Consider the following 21,916-nt stretch of genomic DNA (forward strand, 5'->3'; position numbering starts at 1 on the left):
CATTTAGCCTTACCTCTTCTACATACTCGGTATATTTTTTGTACTGACGTATTTGTGCTATGGTGTTTTATTCGACACTATAGTTTCAGAGGCACAGGATTCAGAGTTTCATCAGTAGTTCAGTCCAAGTGAGCAGCAGTAGCAGTGAGTCCTCTTCCTTCAAGGATGAATCTCAGTTTACAATTATTGCATCAGATTTTATTTACATTTTCAGTTGACGGAGTTAGTTGGGGACATGTCCCATCAACTCCACAGTTTAGATAGTTTAGAGGCTTTTCAGATGGATGTTGATGTATTAATATTTAGTTTTTAGTTTGAGTATGTATAGATGTGTTGAACCTTATGGCCAGTTTTCGTATTTATTTCAGATATTATGTAGTATACAGGTACAGATATAAGTAAAGGGTTAGCTTGTGGTACTTCGGGTCCATAAGAACCGTGTGAAATCTTAGAATAATATCTCGGGGCGTTACAATGACCAACACTTATATCGACAAACATGAGGTTCCAGTGTTCGTGCATTGGAATCACACCTTCATGGTTAGCTATCACAACCCACCATTATTGACAAATTTAAACCTTTAACACATAACATAATTTCCAGAGTTAATTACCAAGACATTATGAAGTGGTATCGTCATACCAAATATAGCTTGCAAGCAATGTCATTAGCCAATACTTAGGGGATTCCCATATAACCCATAGGATTTACAGTCAATAAAAACCATTGCAACCAAGGCCTTTCCAAATCATTTAATTAAATTAAGCCATTTAATGTCCCATTACCATTTTATGAAATGCATGGTTTTCAATAAAAATCAAACTATATGATAAAAACACTTTCATTGGAATTTTAACAAACATGTTGAGGGCATATAGTTTCCAAAACCAAAACCAAGAACTAATTAATCATTCCCATGCAACCACATGTTCAAACTAATATTCTAATATGAAAAACCATGAATAGAACTTGGGCAAATACTATGCAACCATTAGTAACCAAAATCTCAATACCCAAACCCACAATAATTCCATGTAAACCATTAAGTAAAACATGATTTTAGTTTAAAATAATAGTGAGGGAAGAGTGACATGCCTTAGACAATAAGAAAAAAGGGGAGAAACCACCTTTGAGAGCCTTAATTGACCACCTTGAGAAAACCCTAGCTCATTTTTTAATCAAGAGCTTTAGGGATATTTAAGAGTGATTTAAGAGTGTTTTATTTGGGAATAGTAGGTTAATGAAATCCCAAGAGTGTTTTAATTTATGGGGTCAAAAGAAGATTAGAGGAAAAGTATCCAGAATACCCTCAACTCAAACTATAAAAATTTCACATGTGGGTACCATTTAGACCCATCACTCATACGGTTTGGACCTTTCACTTGTAACCTATAATGAGAGTGGTATAGTGAGTCATATGATCAATATAAGGCTTAAACTAATGAAATTTTGCAAGGACCAGAACCTAGGATATTTTAGTTCTCAGCTTCAGGATTTTCTTAGTAAGGGTTTTATTAAACTGAGAGTGGCTCCTTAGGTAGATCTTGTGTTGTTTGTGATGAATAAATATGGCTCCATGCTTATATGTATTGATTATAAATAGTTTAATAAGGTGACGGTGAGTAACCATTATCTTATGCCTTGCAATGATGATCCATTTGACTAGCTTTAGGGTAGAGCTATGTTCTCTAATATTGATTTAAGATTTGGTTGCCATCAGTTAAGGATTTGAGCCGATGATATCTTGAAGATAGCCTTTAGGACCCATCATGGTCCATGTGAATTCCTAGTAATATCTTTTGGGTTGACTAATGCCCCAACCACTTTCATGGATTTGATGAACTGAGTGTTCAGGACTAATTTGGATTTATTTGTAATTTTGTTCATCAAAGAAATCCTTGTGTATACAAGGATTAGGAAGGAGTACGCACAACATTTTAGAATTATTCTCCAGACCTTAAGAGATCATGTGCTTTTTGCCAAATTCTCTAAGTGTGAGTTTTCACTTGAGTTGGTGACATTCCTTAGGCATATGGTGTCTAAGGATGGGATTATGGTAGATCCAACAAAGATTAAGGCTATTCGTGATTAGACTAAGCCTACATCCACACTTGAGGTTTGTAGCTTTATTAGTTTTGCCAGTTATTATAGATTATTCATCAAGGGTTTTTCTACTATTTCAACATCTATGACCATATTGACTAAGAAAGAGGTTCCTTTTTGATGATCTAAAGAGTGTGAGTCAAGATTTTGAAAGTTCAAGGATTTTTTCACTTCAACTTCTATTTTAGTTCTTCCTATCGAGAGTGATGGATTCACCGCGTATTATGATTCTTCCTGTGTTGGGTTAGGTTGTTTGTTGATGTAGCAAGGTCGTTTTATTACTTATGATTTAAGAAAGATTATGGTACACTCGCGAAACTATCATACTCTTAATTTGGAGTTAGGGGTGGTAGTTTTAGAGCTAAAGATTTGGAGGTATTATGTTTATGTGTGCATTGTGAGATTTTCACCGAACATCATAGTCTTGAACATTTTATGAACCAGAGGAAGATTAATGCTAAGAATCTTTGATGGATGAATTATCTTAAGGATTATGATATCTATATTTTATATTATCCAGGCAAGGCATTGTCGGAAGACGGTGAGTTTGGTTAGTTTGGCTTGCATTTAAGTTTCTCAGAGGTCATTGGCACAAGACATTCTGTCCTTAGCCAAATTAATGGTTCACCTTGATATTTCATACCCTAAGAGGATTCTTACTAGTGTTGAGATAAGGTTTTTAATTTTTTGAGCTGATTTAGGATCATCAGTTTGAGAATAGTAAGCATAGCTCTCTTCGTGACCAAGTGTTGCGTGGTGAGTCCAAGAGGGACACCATAGATTCTGAGGGTGTTTTGAGATTTGATAGCCATATTTGTATTCTAAGGATCGATGATTTTATTTAGTTGATTTTGCATGAGGCTCTAGAAATTCTATTTATTTAGGTATAACCACGATGTAAAGAAATTTAAGAAAAAATTATTGGTGGAGCAACACAAAGAGAGATATAGAAAATTTTGTTGCTCATTGCTATGTTGTGAGTAAGTAAATGCCAAGCATTAGTGACCAGGTGGTTTGATTTAGATATTGCCTCTTCCTGAGTCAAAGTGGGGGCAAATTACCACTGATTTTTTAGTGGGTTGCCTCCCACTTCCTGTGGTTCTAATGGTATTTGGTTCATTGTGATTAGGTTGACTAAGTCAGAATATTTCATTCCTATTTAGATGTCCTTTAGTGCCGAGAGGTTGGCCATTATTTATGTATGGGAGATAGTCTGTTTGCATGGTGTGCCTATGTCTATTATCTTAGATTAGGGTTTTGTGTTCACTTCTAGATTTTGTAGAACTTTAAGATGGAGTTGGGTAGATAGGTGAATCTTAGTATGACCTTTTATCTGTAGACAGATAGACAGTCTGAGCGGACTATTTTGGTACTCAAGAATATGCTCTGAGCTTGTTGTTATAGATTTTGGAGGTCGGTGGGAGGATTAATTATCCTTTGAAGAGTTCACATATAGTAATAGTTATCATTCGAGTATTGAGATAGTGCCTTTTAAGGCCTTGTATGGCAGGCAATGTCATTCACCAATTGGATAGTTTGGGACCTTTAAGATTTAACCCTACGATACTGATTTGCTTGAGGAGTCGTTGGATAGAGTTAGGGTTATTTAGAAAAATTTAAGAGCAGCTCAGAGTAGGTAGAAGGCTTATGCAGACCATAAGATCTATGCATTGATATTTGGAGTTGGTGATTGGGTATTCCTCTATGTGTTGCCTATGAAGAGTGTGATGAGGTTTAGGAGGAAACAAAAGCTCAGTCCTAGATACATCGGACCCTTTGAGATTCTTCGCGCAGTTAATAAGGTGTTTTATGAGTTAGACTTCCCTCCAGATTTTGCTGTTGTTCATCTAATTTTACATGTTTGTATGTTACGGCGATATATTACTAATCCTTCGTATGTACCAAGATGGGACTCAGTCAAGTTTGATGAGCAGTTGACCTTCGTAGAGGAGCCGATTCTCATTTTGGCTAGTGATGTTAGATAGTTTCACACTAAGGAGATTCCTATAGTTAAGGTTCAATGTAGGCACCGTCTAGTAGAGGAGACCACTTGGAAGTTGAGAGAGAGATGCAGACCCAGTGTCCTCGATTGTTTGAGACTTTATGTATATCTTAATCCTTAACTTTCGCGGATGAAAATTCCTTTAGTAGTGGATATTATAATGATCCTTTAGGTTATTTTCCATATTTACGCTGATTTTTTATTTTAGAGATTTCCTATAGTTGCCTCAAGTCATTTATGACTTTTTTGGACTGATAGTTCAGTTACCGGGTAGTTTATTTGGTTTTCAGAGCCAATTTCCTATTTTGAAATCTTCGCTAATTCCAAATGGCCACTGAGCAAAAACTTCAGTCAAACAATCTTGTATGCTAATTCTAACTGTTCTAATAGCTCTGGAATGTTGATTTTAGGATAAGAGAACTTTGGTTCGAGTTCCGGGGCACCTGGACTCATTTTGACCTAATGGTCAAAAAGTTACGAAAATGACTATCGAGTGTGGGACCCATTTTTATTCAAAAAACCTCATATGGAAATTTTGATTGCACCATTTAGTCTGGAATGTCAAATTTGGTATGTTTTCATAGCCTGTTTGTGTATGCGGTATTTTGGATGAATTGTGAAGTGCTTGGTAGAGACATGAGAAATTCCAAGTCTCGGTTGTATCTGGTGCACTCGTGAATCTCGAGCTAAGGGTCGCGATCATGATACCTTTGGTAGGCACCAAGTGTCATGATTGTAATTTGCACTGGTAGCCTTAAGAAGTGGCGATCACGAGGGTCGGGTCACGATTGCGATACTCAAGCCCCTGGGATAGGTATAAGTACACCATTTTTAGCCCTTTTTGCCATTCTTCATCCATTTCTAAGTTAAAACCCTAAATAGTGAGATAGCTTGAAACTGAATCTTGTGGGCTAAATTTTTTTTTATGATTCTCCTTTGATTTGTGGTAAGATTTCACCCTTTTCATGGTAGGTTTTTTCATTTCTTAATCATAATTTCTAAACCTTGGAGGCTTAATTTTGGCCCAAAATTAGCTCGAATTTAGCCTATCTTTTAGGGTAATTACTCCTGAGCATGAGAAAATATTGGGTTGACCTCGAAAATGCAGTTGTTCATAATCAGGGCTCATATGGTATTTTGGCATAATTGTTGGAATCGAAGAACTATGGTGCAATGTGAGTATCATTATTTTCATACTAATAAGCAGAATGTAATTTTGATAGCTTAACATCTTGTGGAAGCTTCTCGAAAGGGAAAAGCAGTGATTTAGCAAATATTTTGAGCTTTCTTCTTCGTCCAGGTAGATGACAATGCCCAAGCACACACACAAGCATATGTGGTCTACCAAGTAATATAGTGGCTTTCAAGAAAGCCAAATATCGATCACATAGGGACTTGTGTCTAGAACTATCCAGTACTAGTTTAACAATAGAGATCAAGTAATCAAAAAGAGTGTTGAATAATTGTATACTAAAAAAAATAAACAGTGCATAAAAATAAAAGTTTTGGGATAATCAAAGGATTAAAACCTAGGGCTAAAGCACTTAGAACAATCACACTATGTTAATGAATTTCATTCGTTAACTTGCTTATCTTGGTTGTTGATTCGTAGGGTTAACTGCATGATCATGGTCTCCCGACATCTAACCGTTTACCTAATTTGGACATTACAACTACATCATTGAGCGGATATGTAATAATCCAATAAAGTTATTAAATCTATCATCCTACGTTGAATTAAGTAAGGCTTCTAAGTACATCCCTGTCCTAGGTGGTAAGTTCAATTCTTTATTTTATAAAAGAATAAAAACCCAAACTTTGTTTATTTCCACGTTCTATCTTCCTATTCCCTCTCCTGCGATCAAAAGGTCGACAATATATGTATTTTACAGGTGATGAATCCATAAAATAATTAAAACAAGAATAAACACACAACCAATAATGATAAACAAAATTAAACGAATTTAATCCAAAATAATAGTACTCATGTTATTGACTTTAGCCTCGAAAAGAGGATATTTAGGTAATAATATTCATAATCAGGATTAGAATAATTGAATACGTATTATCAATAATTAAAAGCTAATTAAAAAATGAAAAAAAATAAAACCTAAATAGTAGCAGCTCCTCTAAAATTACTCCACTGGTGTCCAAGACGTAATTGTCTCCACCGCTTCAGAATTTGTCCAAGATTGTTTGCAGGTGTCCATCGTAATCCCCCCCAAAGTGTGCAATGTGATATAATTTATAGTGGCTACTACCTAAAATTTGTAGAAATAGGACAAAGTAAAGTGTAGTAATACCTAACTTCTAGGAATAACACATGAATGTGGACTATTACCTAACTTACATAGGATTAGTACAATGTTACGTCATTTTGAGATGGGAATGCAGCATGCGACGCGGGAGGGCATTGCCAAGAAATGTAGCATGCGACGCACGAAGTGGTGCACTAAAATGGAGGGTGCGATGCACGCTCATCGCACTCACACACTAGAAGTTGAGGCCAAAATTTTTGTTAAGTCTTTATCATTTCATCTTTCATTCCTTGTATCGTAGTGTGTTTTTCATGAATTTGAAGCCTTTATATCATCATTATATCATCATAATCATCCCGCAATGCTTCCTACATAACCACACCAAGAATTAGAGATCATAACAACACCATAGCCTCAGCGACGAATCAAAAACAGACAAGGCTAGTTCGTATTGATCTTCACTTATCGTTCCGATTTTTAACTTAATCAAATTAAACTTTACATATTACCAACACGTTGTTCCACATATAATTATACTTTTAAACCATATGAAACTCATTAAACAAATTAGAATTCATCGAAACCAACTAGACACACACCTAGCTCAAGCTACTAAAACTAGTTTTCTAGATTCAACTCTAAATGACTCAATTAAGTACAAACTAGTTTGGAAAACAATTTGAATATTGTAATCACGTCCTTGGACACATAAACTTTTATTTATATCAATATTAACACGTTACACACACGAATTGCTCTGAAAAAAAATTCTGAAAAGCTAAAATTGTAATGCTAAAGCGTATAAAACACACCCAACATCAGCATAGTGACCTTCAAGAAAATCAAATATCGATCCTACAGTGACTTGTGCCGACAATAATCCAATTCTAGTTTAACAATCGAAATCAAAAAATAAAAAAGAGTGTTGAATAATAGTATATTAAAAATAAAATAAGCAGTACATCAAAATAAAAGTCTTGGGACTATCAATGGATTAAATCTCAAATTTAAAGAACTTTGTGCAATCATACTATGTTATTGAATTTCATTCGTTAACTTGCTTATCTTGGTTGTTGATTTGTAGGGTTAATTGCATGATCATAGTCTCCTGACATCTAACTGTTTACCTAATTTGGACATTACAACTACATCGTTGAGTGGAGATGTAATAATCCAATTAAGTTATTAAAGTTATAATCCTACGTTGAATCAAGTAAGACTCCTAAGTACATCTTTGTTCTAGGTGCTAAGTTCAATTATTTATTTTATAAAAGAATAAAAAATTAGACTTTATTTATTCCGATATTTTATAAAAGAATAAAAACCTAGACTTCATTTATTCCGATGTTCTATCTCCCTATTCCCTCTCCCGAGTTGAAAAGATCGACATTAAATGTATTTTATGGGTGATCAATCCATAAAATAATTAAAACAAGAACAAACACATAACCAATAGTGATAATTAAAATTAAATGAATTTAATCCAAAATAATAGTACTCATGTTCTTGACTTTAACCCCGAAAAAAAAGATTTTAGCCGATAATATTCATGAATTACGATCTAAATTATTGAATACATGGTATAAATAATTAAAAGCTAATTAAAGAATAATAAAAATAAAATTTAAATAGTAGTAGCTCCTCCAAAATTACTCCACAGGTGTCCAAGACGTAACCGTGTCCATCACTTGAAAATTTGTCTAAGATTGTTCCCAGGTGTCCACCGTAATCATCCTAATATGTGCAATGAAATATAAATAGTGGCTACTACCCAAAATTTGTAGTAACAGGACAAAGTAAAGTGTAGTAATACCTAACTTCTAGGAATAGCACATGAAAGTGGGATATTACCTAACTTACATAGGATTAGTACAATGTTACGTCATTTTGATATGGGAATGCAGCATGCGACGCGGGCAGCATTTTCATGAAATGGAGCATGCGACGTACGAAGAGGTGCACTGAAATGAAAGGTGTGACCCACGCTCATCACACGCACATGGATTTTCCATTGATTTTTAGATTTTATATCATTATTATATCATTATAATCAGCTCACAAAGCTTCCTACATAACCACACCATGAATTATAGATCATAACAATACCATATCCTCAACGATGAATTAAAAACACAAGCTAAGACAAGGCTAGTTCGCATTGATCTTCATTTATCGTTCTGACTTTTAACTTAATCAAATTAAACTTTACACATTACGAACAAGTTGTTACACATATAAATACACTTTTAAACCATATGGAACTCATTAAAGATGTTAGAATCCATCGGAACCAACTAGACACACACTTAGCTCAAGTTAGTAAAACTAGTTTTCCGAATTAAGCTCTTAATGACTCAATTAAGTACAAACTTGTTTGGAAAATACTTTGAACATTGTAATCACGTCCTTGGACACATAAATTCTTATTTATATCAATATTAACACGCTACGCACACGAATTACTCTCAAAACAAGCCTAAATAAGCAAGAATTGTAACGCTAAAGTGTATAAATACACTCAACATCAGTAGGCTAGGTTTTACCCCTTGTTAGATTGAGTTTATTCATAATATATTGATGATATTGTGTTATATTTAGGATGATTTTTATGTATTGTTGTGATAAATTGCAATACATGGGTTATTTGGACCGTCTAGGCTACTTTGGATATCGTTTTTGGGCATAGTTAGCCTAATTAGTCATACTATAGGTAAAGTTGACATTGTGGCCTTTGTGTTGGATAACAATACCCTAGTTTCTCAACCAATTAGGAGATTGCCTTAGTCACTTGAGTTTAGGGTGAAACTTACCCTAGTTGTCACTACCTTAAGTGGAATTGACTTAGTTGCTATCCATTGGGAGGAATTGTGATTCTAGGGATAGTTATGACTTATTCGACATCTACTAGTGGAGTTAGATACCTTATCCTAGTGTGGGTTAGACATTGCTTGATAAATTTTTTTTGGGGTATTTAGAAGTGGAATTTTTGATTCACCTTAGGCCAAGACTTGTGTTGCACCCAAGAACATACACAAGTTTGTATGGTCTCACCAAGTAATACAGTGGCCTTATAAAAAGCTAAAGATAGATCCCTCGGAGACTTGTGTTAAGTAATTATATAATTCTAGTTCAATATTGAGATTAATCAAGTGCAAACATAACTAAAAGAGTTTGAGAGTTATAATTAAAAGTAAAGTAAATAATTCGGTAAATTAAAGTGCTTGGACAATCAATGAAGAGAAACCCAGGGTTAAGGCTCTGCGAACAATCATACTATGCTACTGAACTTCATTGATTAGGTTACTTATCTTGGCTATTGATTCATGGGGTTGATATTATGATTATGCTCTTGTAAGCCTTTAATCACCTATCTAACTTATACCCACAACCACATCTTTGAGAAATGATGTGAGAACTAAGTTGAGTGTATTCTTATTTCATACTGTAAGAGAACCAAATAGGTCACTTATGTATATTCATATCCTAAGTGTAAATTATAACTTCATTTCGTAGAAGATTACAATCAGATTCTATTTACCCCATGTTCTTTCATTTTATTCCTCCTTTTGGGCTCACAAAATGAGAATGAATGTATTCTAATGGTCGAGAATCCTTAAAATTCTGATAAAAAGGATAAATAAACAATAAAATATGATAAATAATAAAAATCAAATTAATTCATAGCAATAGTAATAATGTTCTTGGCTTTAACCCTAGAAAGGGAGATTTTAGCCATTCATGGAACTAGCTGGATCATGATAGATGAATACATGACCTAAAAAGACTAAAGTAAAACCCTATTTGAAGTTTTATACAGACTCCTATCAAAGTTCAAAGGTCGTCCAAGGTATATATCCTCATGTTTAAGTGTTCTATTTATAGGAGGTCAAATCTGCCAAAATTGGATTAGGGTTTGCATCGTTACGTCTATTGTGATACCTTGGAAATAAAATGTGCACTAATCATAGATACACACTATTTTGGGTCCCTTAGGAAGCTTCCAATGTGTATTAATCCTCCTATAGCATTAGCTAAGCCCCACTACATGCTAGTAAACTCCAAGATATTCATCTTACGTCAAGTCTTGTACCATGCTTTTGTCCATCAATTCCAAGACTTGTAGTGTTGTTTAAACTTGATTTACAGATCTTGTATATTATATATATCATCATAATAAACTCACCAAGCATCCTATTTCATTAAAAAAGATGAATTAGAGTTCAAAACAATACACAATCCACAACGGTGAACTAGAAACTTAAGCTAAGAATACTAGGTTTGCTTCTTTTGATCTTTAACTTAGTTTTAGCTCTAGGCTTGATTAAATTTAATTTTAAACACTACAAAAAAAAAAAATTTCAACTCATAATTAAACAATCAAACCAGTAAGAACCCACTACACACATTAGATTCCATCGAGATCAACTAGAACAACACCTAGTTTAAGCTTGTAACACTAGTTTTCTCGTTTGAACTCTAAGTGACCAATTTTAGTCCAAATTTGTTTGAAAATCTTGAACATTGAAATCAAGTAATTTAACACTTATATGATTATTTATATCAATATTAACACATTAAGAATATCATAAGTCCTCAAACTACAGCTAAAAAATCCCGAATTCCAACTCTGGGTGCATAAATCCACCTTAGATCATCACCCCACACTTAAAGCCTTGTTTGTCCTCGAACAACTATTTACTATAATCATCATAATATGAGAATACACCATACTTCTACTACAAGAAAGACACTTAAGATAGTACTACAATGACTACATAGAATGCAAGTCCTTATACTAATCATGTTATACCCAATTGGAAGTTCAAGAACAATACTTCAAAATATCCTAGCCTCAAGAATTGACTCACCAAGTTGGAAAAATCATACATGTTGCTCAATAAAAGACATCATACAAATAACCCAACTAACAATAACCATGTGCCCTCAACACAAGAGAGTTACCCATGATCATTCACATAGATGGAATGTATCACAAAATATATATAAGAGTCAAGTTACTCTCTATCTCACAAAAAATTCACAAGGTAGACAAAATGAACCATAGGCTTTCCCTTAGTGTAGTACTCCACTAATATCATAATGATGAAGCTTATGATTAAATTATTTTTTAAGGGTTGTAATGTAGGTTAAGGGATGGGTAGGAACTATTTTTTCCATAAATAGTGACTATTTTCCCTAAGAACTTTAATACATCACACTTTTCATTCAATTCACCTCTAAAAATCAATTTCCACCATTTCTGTCTACCCATATCTTTTGTTTTGCCCCATCTTATTTATCTTACTCACATACAATATGGGAGGGGTATTTTCTATTAATACATGAATTAATTTTTTAGCACCAATTTCTTTCACTCCCAACCTTAACACATCAATTTTACACACCAATAACTGTTACTTTGGGGCTTTAATTTTACCTTTTCCTACTTGAATTTCAAAATTATTAACTCAATTGAATTTCAACTAAAGCGCTTAGGAGCTTTGGATCAAATTACGGTTAACCAATGAAAGGATTAGGCTACAAAAGAAAATAAGATAAAGGTTCAATGGGGTTAGCTAGGATTATGCACAAGAGAAGGTAAAAGAGGGTATGAAACATGACTGTTGAAGAAATGCCTATATCATCTCATAAAACCACACTCTTTATTTCTCTTTGCATACACACCAGGAAAGTTCTAGACATCAAGTTTTATAAGAAATACACAAAACCTCACACACATATGACACATGCTCAACTCAAGAAAGATCATCATACACTTTCAACCAAACAATATCATAAATTCAAAACATTAAGCGAATAAGCACAAGAGTCATAAACTAGAACCTAGGAATCTCCAAAGTAGTAATTCATACCATTAACATGCTCTTTACATTCAAAAACACTTTCATAATGCAATCAAATATAGCACCAACAAGAATATCTTACTTATTCTAACACAAAAATTTTTAAATTACTCCTATCCCATGGGAATTCCCCTAGCCCGCACATAAAAATCTACTTTGTCCCCAAAATATACTTTCAAGTAGCGATATAAATACTTTCTAAGGCCTCTAGGCCTAGCTAGTAGCATATTTATACAACAAGAGGATCCGCAGGATCCACACTCAGTCTTTATCTTGCTCTTTAGCTCAGGTTTTTGGTACTAAAATAGCCCATCAACCTGTTACTAAACAAAAACAAAAAATGGTGAAGTAAAAAATAAAAATACGAAAGTACATACCTACCTTAACATGGGTTTTCTCCTAAGTAGCGCCTGATTTAGTGTCGCAGCATAACCTAATATCATACTTACCCATTTTCCGTTATCATCTTCCTCCTACTTGGAGGCACTCTTCTTATTTATTTCTGACCTCTTGAGTGTGTAGTTTCAAGATCAATAACTTTCTTATCAATCACATTCTCAGGCTTATAAATTGGCATCACTTTCGGCTAGGGTATTTGTGGCTTGAGCAACTCAATGAGAAAGTCCGAAGAGGTCTTTAGTGGAATAAACTCTTCCACCCCACACTTATCCCCTTTAATCACTGTAATTTTGCATAAATATTTGTAGTGGGATAGTACGTTTTATTTTTTGTAAACTTTGAAAACTTCCTCTTCATCCTCCAACCTCATTGTGAGTGTTCCCTCTCTCACATCTGTCAATGCTCCTTCCCTCACCAAGAATGGATGTCCCAAGATGATCGGTACCCTTTTATTATTATGAAAATACAAAATAATAAAATAAAAAATTATAAAAAAACTCACCAACATTGATGATAACATCCTCTATAATTCCTTCAGGATAGGCTAGGATCCGATCTGCCAATTGGAGTATCACAGAGCTCGGTCTCATCTTTCCCAGACCCAAAGTGTTGAAAAAGAATAGGGGAATCAAATTAATACTTTCTCCTAAATAATTTAGTGCATGGACCACCTTACTGTTTCTAATATAAATAGACATAGTAAAACACCCAGTGTAATACCCCATATTTTTTCTAGAAAATCTCATCTCAAGAATGTCTAGTATTATCTTATAAATTGAAATATGGTTATTCCATGAGTAATTTTCAAGATTTTCACTTTTTTTCATGTGAGAAATTCAATAAGCTTTCCATCGATATAAGATTCACCTAAATCTGATAATCGAGTCAGAAGTTACGACTATTTTAAGTTCCTATCATAAAACAATGTCATATTAGTCAGTGGCGCACCGCACCACAAGAGGAAATGGCATTTGGAAAATTCTATTATGGGTCCACAATTATGGCGCATCACGCCAGGGGACAAATTCATAATTTTTCTTTTTCAGTGTCTTAACGCAATTTCCTCCTCGTCGCGCCAAAGTTCCAGGTCACAAAAGAAGGGGCAACACGATGGCTCCACATCGCGCCATCACTTAGTTTTCCAATTGTCAAATTCCAGTGACACGACACGATAACGCCGTATTGCGCCAAGGGTTCTTTTCAAGAAAATATTACTGAAATTAAATGACGCATCCAGGGTTAAAAGACTAAACTTCCCACCCCTATTTAAGATCTTTAACACGTGATTCAGCTACTCTTCACCCAAAATACACTCTCTTCTCTTAAAAACCTTTCAAGAAAAAGCTAGGGTTTTCATAGAAGATCCAATTCCAAGAAATTTTATACATCAATTTTCACAAAATAATGAACTAAGGTATGCGTAATGTTCATTCATGGACTCTTTTCGTCCATGAAGCCCAAGAATCTCTGATCTAAGTTTATGTTTATGGATTTCTTTATGAATTTCATATTGGGTTAGTTTTTTTTATGTTGAGAATGATAAATTGAATTCAAATCCATGTTGGGTGATTAATTTTCTGAGAAATTGATTTGTATAGATACATATTCTTGTGACCCTATGAATAAACCCTAGGATGATGAAATTAGAGTTGAATCACAATGATTAATTATTGTATAATGTTCTCTACATGTGCTATTCCTACCATGTGTTTGATTAAATCCCTAGATGAAGGAACAATGCCCAAGTAGTATGATATCATGAAATCCCCATGTATGTACAAGTTATGCCTATCGCATGTTTTAATGAAATACTTCTATTAATGCATTATGTATTATGATATTAGTTATATGTTCAAGTAAGTTATGCTTTGGTCAATTTCCTTCAATCGAGTCTTGGGGTACTTGTACCCAAAACATTAGCTGTGTGCTTAGAGTTATGTCATGTTTCCACGATACTCTCAGTCAAGCTATGACTCCTTAAACTTTAGACAGTTTTATAACTCAGGAAATCTCCATGATCTCATGAACTCAATTAATTATCAAATATCAGTAATATTTTGCCACTCAACGAAATTCAGTAACTCAAGCCATGTTCAGTTTAGTAAATTATGTTCAGTGTCAATTCAGATAGGAGTAGAAATTAACATTGAGTGAACCCAAGGATGAGAACTCACCTATTATATGAGGGTGTAATTCTTAGAACCAATCCTTGCAATCCAAAACTATGTAGCCAACAAAGGTTGAGACATCATAGTCTACAATATAAGGGTAGATGATGTGGCTTAGCCTGCTATATGCGGGTTCCCACCGTTTTTAATAAAGTTACCTATTATATTAGGGTCACTCGCATGTTGTTCTTACCAGTGGCACGGTATTGAAACCCTTCAAATCAGAGCATAAATTGGACCATAATTTAGTTATAATACATCATTTGGGGTATGTTGGATAGATGACTACCTCCCACAATCTCAGTATCAGTCTCAATAAAAGAACTCAGATAGTTCTTTAGAATCCATGACTGTCAAATACAATCAACTTAGATATAGAATAGAAGTCAGATATTTCCACCATATTTAGGACTATAAGATACAGTTACTCATGTTATCAGTTATATCAATTATTAGTATGTCATGTTATAAGTATTCAGATTCAGTACTAATGTTATAACGATTTAAGATATAGTTACTATGTATTCATGCATGTATTCTCACATTCATATTAGTCAGTTAGCTAGTATTGTTCATGTATATGAAACCCATTCATTCAGCCTTCCCCACATGCATACCAGTATATTTAAAGTACTAAAAGATTTACGTTATGGTGTCTTATACCATAGGTTTAGAGACACGAGCTCTAGACCAGCAGTAGATTCCAGTTTCAATAGTCAGAGTTAGAAGTGAGTCCTCATCACTGAAGGACATGCTTATTTCTCTATTATCTCATTAATTAGTTTATTAGTTGGGGACATGTCCCATCAACTCCTTACTCAGATAGTTCAGTCAGTTAGAGGCTTTGTAGACTATCATATATCATACTTTAGTTTCTTTTGTTTTGTTTTGGGTATTTTATACCCCATTTAGATGTTATAATTTAGTTTAGTAGCCTTTCAGTTCATGTTTCCACATTATTTAATATTTTATGCAATATACAGGTACAAATATCAGTCATGGGTTATCTTGTGGTCCTTTGGGGTCATAAGCATCGTATAGCATTCTAAGTACCAGATTTAGGGCATTATAAACTTTGTATCAAAGCCTATGGTTCAATAGATTCCTAGGAAGTCTAAAAGCCACATCTTGTAGAGTCTTGTACATGGGTGTGTTGCATGCCATATTTATGTACAAGAGGATATAAGATGTTTTAGGAATAGTTTCCCAACTTTCTGTATTCATGTCATGCTAGTGAGCATAATCCCAAGACAATCTATTAGTCTAATCCATGTCTCCATTTCTTCTATAGAACATGCCTCCAAAAAGAAGAAATGGAAATCAGTTAGCCCCTCAGCTCAAAGATTCTTTGGGCGATCATGTTTCTAATGTATAGTTTTGAGCTTCATTAACTACTCTTACTTACTCAGTTGCTGCTCAGAATGAATAACGAGCTATTGTTTTGCCCAATACAGTGGCCAATCTAGCTGTAGCCAGGATTCAGGATTTCACCCAAATGAATCCTCCATCTTTTATCGAGTCTAAGACAGATGAGGATGCTTAGGAATTCCTAGATCAAGTGCAAAAGGTGAAAAACATCATGGGGGTGATTACTATTGAGAGTGACGAGCTAGTTGTATATCAATTGCAAGATGTTGCTCATACTTGGTTCATGTAGTGGAAGTCACAGAGGGCAGATAATGCAGGGCCAGTTGAGTAGGAGGAGTTTGCATCTACTTTTCTCGATAGATTCTTTCCCTTAGATCTTAGGGAAGCTAAGGTATTGGAATTCATTAACCTCAAAAAGGGAAATATGATAGTGAAAGATTATTCTCTTAAGTTTACTAAATTAGCCAAATATGCCCCTCATGAGTTACAGATAATAGGGAAAGAATAAGTATGTTTGTTTCAGGGGTGAATAATAGCGTGGTTAATGAGTACAGATCTGCCATGTTGAATGGTGACATGAATTTAGCTAGGCTTATGAGTCATGCTCAGTAGATTGAGGTGTAAAATATTAAGATAAGGGAGAAGCATAATGAGATAGCAGAGATAAGTAGTTGAACTTCGCTCAGCATAAGTCAGAAGGAGGAAACCATTCTTAGTTTCATCCTAACTCATCAGTTTCATCTCCTTCTTTAGCCAGTGCTCAAGTTCCTATATTTAGAGAAGGTAACAAAGATAGAGCACTAGGCTCTAATTTCTAGGGCAGTGTTAGCAGTGCCCGCACTTGTCCTCTTTGCCAGACTTATGGTGAGCACCATCATGGTATTTGTAGAGCTGGCAGTAGTATTTGTTTCGAATGTGGCAAGCTAGGACATAGAATCAGAGACTATCCTCAGCCAGGTCCTTAGGAACAACAAAATTGCTCCTCAGCTCAGTCCAGTTGCCCAAATCAGCAGGGTGCCACCTCCAGTGCTACTAGTGAGCAACGCCCAAATCATCTCTATGATATTCAGTCACAATAAGATCAGGAAAATTCTCCTGATGTAGTTACTGGTACATTACAAATCTTTTATATGCATGTTTACGCTTTGCTAGATCCAGGAGCTTCTTTGTCTTTTGTTACTCCCTATATAGCAGGCGATTTCAGAATAAGTCCTAAAATCCTAGCATATCCCTTTTCGGTCTCTACCCTAGTGGGTAAAACCATCATATCCTGGCAGGTATACAAGAACTGCCCAGTTATGATATTTTAGAAAGTCACTTCAGCAGACTTAGTCGAATTAGAGATAACTGATTTTAACATTATTCTCGGCATGGATTGGCTTTATTCCTGCTATGCCACAGTCGAATATAGAAATAGAATAGCCCAGCTTTAGTTCCTAAATAAACCCATCCTTGAGTAGAAGGATAGTGTAACTTCTATCAGGGGTTAGCTTGTTTCCTACTTTTGGGCAAGGAAAATAATATCTGAAGGATGTGTCTATCATCTTGTTTGAGTTAAGGACACTAGTTTTGAAACTCCCATCCTTGAATCAGTCCTAGTAGTGATATGAATATTTAGATGTCTTTATCAAAGATCTTCTGGAAATTCCTCCCGATAGGGAAATAGACTTCAGCATTGATTTTCTTTTAAATACTTAGCTTATCTCTATTTCTCCATATAGAATTTCACTAATAGAACTCATATATTTGAAAGAACAATTAAAGTATATCTTATATAAGGGATTCACCAGGCCCAGTAGTTCCCCATGGGGCGCTCCAGTATTATTCGTGCTCAAGAAAGATGGTTCTCTCAGAATGTGTATAGACTACCACCAACTCAATAAGGCCACAGTCAAGAACAAGTATCCTCTTCCCAAAATCGATGACTTATTTAACCAACTTTAGGGTGCCAGTTATTTCTCTAAGATAGATCTCAGATCTGGTTATCATCAGCTAAGAGTTAGGGAATGTGACATTCCAAAAATAGCTTTTCGAACTCGCTATGGTCACTCTGAATTTCTAGTCTAATCATTTGGTCTTACCAACGCCCCAACTGCTTTCTTGGACTTGATGAACCGTGTGTTCATGCAATACTTGGGCATGTTCATCATAGTCTTCATAGATGATATTATGGTCTATTCCTAAAGTGAACGTGATCATGCAGGCGATCTCAGGACAGAACTTCAGACTCTTAGAGATCATCACCTATTCAACAAATTTAGTAAATGTGAATTTTCGCAAAGGTCAGTAGCATTGCTTGGTCACATCATTTTCGATGACGGAATTAGAGTTGATCCTCAAAAGATCAAAGCAGTAAGAAACTAGCCCAGACCTATCTCTCCATCAGATATTAGGAGTTTCTTGAGTTTGGCTGGCTATTACAGACAGTTTGTTAAGGGATTTTCTTCTATTAAATCCCCTATGTCTAGATTGACTTAGAAGAAAGTCAAGTTTCAGTGGTCAGATCCTTACGAGAAGAGTTTTCAGGAGTTGAAGACTTGACTCACATTTACTCAAGATTTAGCACTTCCAGATAGTCTAGATGGGTTTGTAGTATATTGTGATGGATCCAGAGTAGGTTTGGGTTATGTCCTGATTCAGCATGGTAAGGTCGTAGCATACACCTCCAGATAGCTTAAGCCCCATGAGAAGAATTACCCTACTCATTATATTGAGTTAGCAGCCATAGTATTTGCCTTAAAAATTTGGAGGAATTATCTATATAGTGTTCATGTAGATGTGTTCACAGATCATAAGAGTCTTCAGTATGTCTTTTCTCAGAAAAATCTCAATATTTATCAGAGAAGATGGTTAGAGCTCTTGAAAGATTACCACATGAGTTTCTCTATCATCCGAGGAAGGACAACGTAGTGGACGACGCTCTCAGTAGATTATCCATAGGTAGTATTTCTCATGTTAAGGACAACAAAAATAAGTTAGCTCAGGGAGTCTATCATATTTCTAGACTATGTGTTCACTTAATCGATATAGATGAGGCTGATATATGGGTTCAGAGTAGTTCAAATTTATTTCTAGTTCCTGAGGTGAAAGAAAAGCAAAATAGAGATCCCAGCCTTGTCAAGTTGAAAGAGTCATGTCAGGATCAGAAAGTAGAGGTTTTATCCCAAGGGGGAGATGGTGTTTTGCATTTTTAGGGTCTTCTCTGTGTTCTAGTTATAGATGACTTAAGGCAGCAAATTCTTGCAGAAGTGCATGGTGTGTACTACTCTATTCATCCATGGGCCACAAAGATGTATTACGACTTGCGGTAAATCTATTGGTGGAGTGGGATGAAGAGAGATATTGCAGAGTTTGTGGGTAAGTGGTCTGTATGTCAGCAAGTTAAGATAGAGCATCAGAAGCCTAGTGGGTCCATATAGGAGTTCAGTATTACTACTTGAAAGTGGGAAGTTGTGAACATGGACTTCATGATTGGTTTGCCTCAAACTCTTCATCAGCATGATTTAGTCTGGGTCATTGTAGACAAAATAACCAAATTATCTCATTTCCTTCTAGTTCATACATCTTATTCAACCAAGGATTACACCAAACTCTACATCAAGGATTTGGTCAGATTGCACGGTATTCCACTATCTATTATCTTAGAAAGAGGTACCCAGTTCACCTTTCATTTTTAAAAAGCATTCCAAAAGGGTCTTGGTACCCAAGTTCATCTTAGTACAACCTTTCATCCTTGGAAAAATGGTCAAGCATAAAGGACCATTCAGAAGTTATAAGATATGCTAAGGGTGTGTGCAATCGATTTCAAGGGATGTTGGGATGACCACTTAACTTTTATTGAGTTTGCATACAACAATAACGATCATTCCAGTATTCAGATGGCTCTATTCGAAGCTTTATATGGTAGGAGATGTAGATCTCTAATTGATTAGTTCAAATTTAGTGAGGCCTTAGTCATAGGGCCTGACTTAGTATTCGACGCCTTTTAAAAAGTTCAATTGATCAGAGAAAGACTCTGAGCTTCTCAGAGCCGATAGAAGTCTTATGCAGATGTTCGTAGAAAATATCTTGAGTTTGAGATTGGTGACTATGTCTGTATAAAGATCTCTCGCATGAAGGGAGTGAAGAGATTCATCAAAAAGGGAAAGCTCAGTCCCTGATATGTCGGTCCCTTCAACATTCACAGTCACTTTGGATAGGTAGCCTATGAGCTTGAATTTCCTTCAGATATAGCCTTAGTTCATCCAATCTTTCATGTATTTTTGCTCAAGAAGTGCATAGGTGACCCCTCAGTTGTATCCCCTATTCAGAGCATTGATGTTCAGAACACTCTCTTATAAAGAGATTCCAGTCGAAATCTTAGACTATCAGACTCGTTGATGGAGGAATAAAGAAGTCCCAGTAGCTGAGGTTCTTTGGAGAAATTAGTCCATCGAGGGAGCTACTTAGGAAGTAGAGGCAGACATGTGTAACAAGTATCCTCACCTCTTCTTTTCCAACTCAGATCAAGATTAAGGTAACAAATCTCCTTAACCTTACTCAGTTTCATGTTCAGTGTTCATCACAAACTTGGTATTCAGTTTCAGGCTCATGTTCCCATTATAAACTTTGTATCAAGTACCATTGCATATTCAGTCATGCAATCATGTGTCAGTTCAGTTATGTAATTATGTATCAGACATGCATTCTCATTATGAGAAACTTAGTTCTTCAGAACACTCAGTCATGCATTCATGAATCAGTTACACATGCATCAGATATGCATGTTCAATATTATATTTTCAGCTTATCAGTCATGTCTGTCATCAGATCATGTTCCAGTTATTCATGTTTAGTACCTACGTCAAATGCTTTTCTCCCCTCTCAGTCAATCTCATTTAAGGACGAATTTTCTCAATGGGGAGATATTGTAATACCCCATAATTTTCCTAGAAAATTTCATCTCAAGAATGTCTAGTATTATCTTCTAAATTGAATAATGGTTATTCCATGAGGATTTTTCAAGATTTTCCACTTTTTGCATGTGGGAAATTCAACAAGCTTTCCATTGATAAAAGATTCTCCCAAATCCAATAAACCAATCTGAAGTTACGACTATTTTAAGTTCCCATCGTAAAACAATGCCATATTAGTCAGTGGATCACTGATAAACAAGAGGAAATGACATTTAGAAAATTCCAGTATGGGTCCACGATTATGGAGCATCGCGCCAGGGCCCAAATAAAGAATTTTCCTTTTCTACTGCCTTAATGCAATTTCCTCTACATCGCACCAAAGTTCCAGGTCACAAAAAAAGGACCAACGCAATGGCTCCACATTGCGCCATTCCTCTATTTTCCAATTGTCAAATTCCGATACCACGATGCAATAATGCCGCGTTGCACTAGGGGTTCAGTTCGGGAAAATTTTACTGAAATTAAATGACGTGTCCTGGGTTAAAAGGGTCAACTTCCTACCCCTATTTAAGTCCTTTAACACGTGATTCAGCCACTCTTTACCCAAATAAACTCTCTTCTCTCAAAAACCTCTCAAGAACAAGCTAGGGTTTTCATAGAAGATCCAATTCCAAGAATGTTTCTCCATCAATCTTCATGAAATCATGAACTAAGGTATAGGTAGTGTTCATTCATGGACTCCTTTTGTCCATGAAGACCAAGAATCTTTTTTCTCAGTTTAAGCCTATGGATTTCTTTATGACTTTCATGTTGGGTTAGTTTTGTTTAGGTTGAGAATGATCAATTGAATTCAAATCC

General features: G+C 35.3%; 1 long non-coding RNA gene across 1 annotated transcript in view; it reads right to left on the reverse strand.

The window, feature by feature from the left end:
• The window catches only part of LOC107869737, a 40,880-nt gene extending 34,553 nt beyond the window's left edge, over window positions 1-6,327 (reverse strand). The window contains exon 1 of the long non-coding RNA XR_001673930.2: window positions 6,217-6,327. This is a non-coding gene — a long non-coding RNA (uncharacterized LOC107869737). The remainder of the gene's footprint in view (window positions 1-6,216) is intronic.
• Window positions 6,328-21,916: the final 15,589 nt, after the last annotated feature.

The sequence above is a fragment of the Capsicum annuum genome, chromosome 4 (genome assembly GCF_002878395.1).
Source record: "Capsicum annuum cultivar UCD-10X-F1 chromosome 4, UCD10Xv1.1, whole genome shotgun sequence".
NCBI classification, from domain to species: domain Eukaryota; kingdom Viridiplantae; phylum Streptophyta; class Magnoliopsida; order Solanales; family Solanaceae; genus Capsicum; species Capsicum annuum.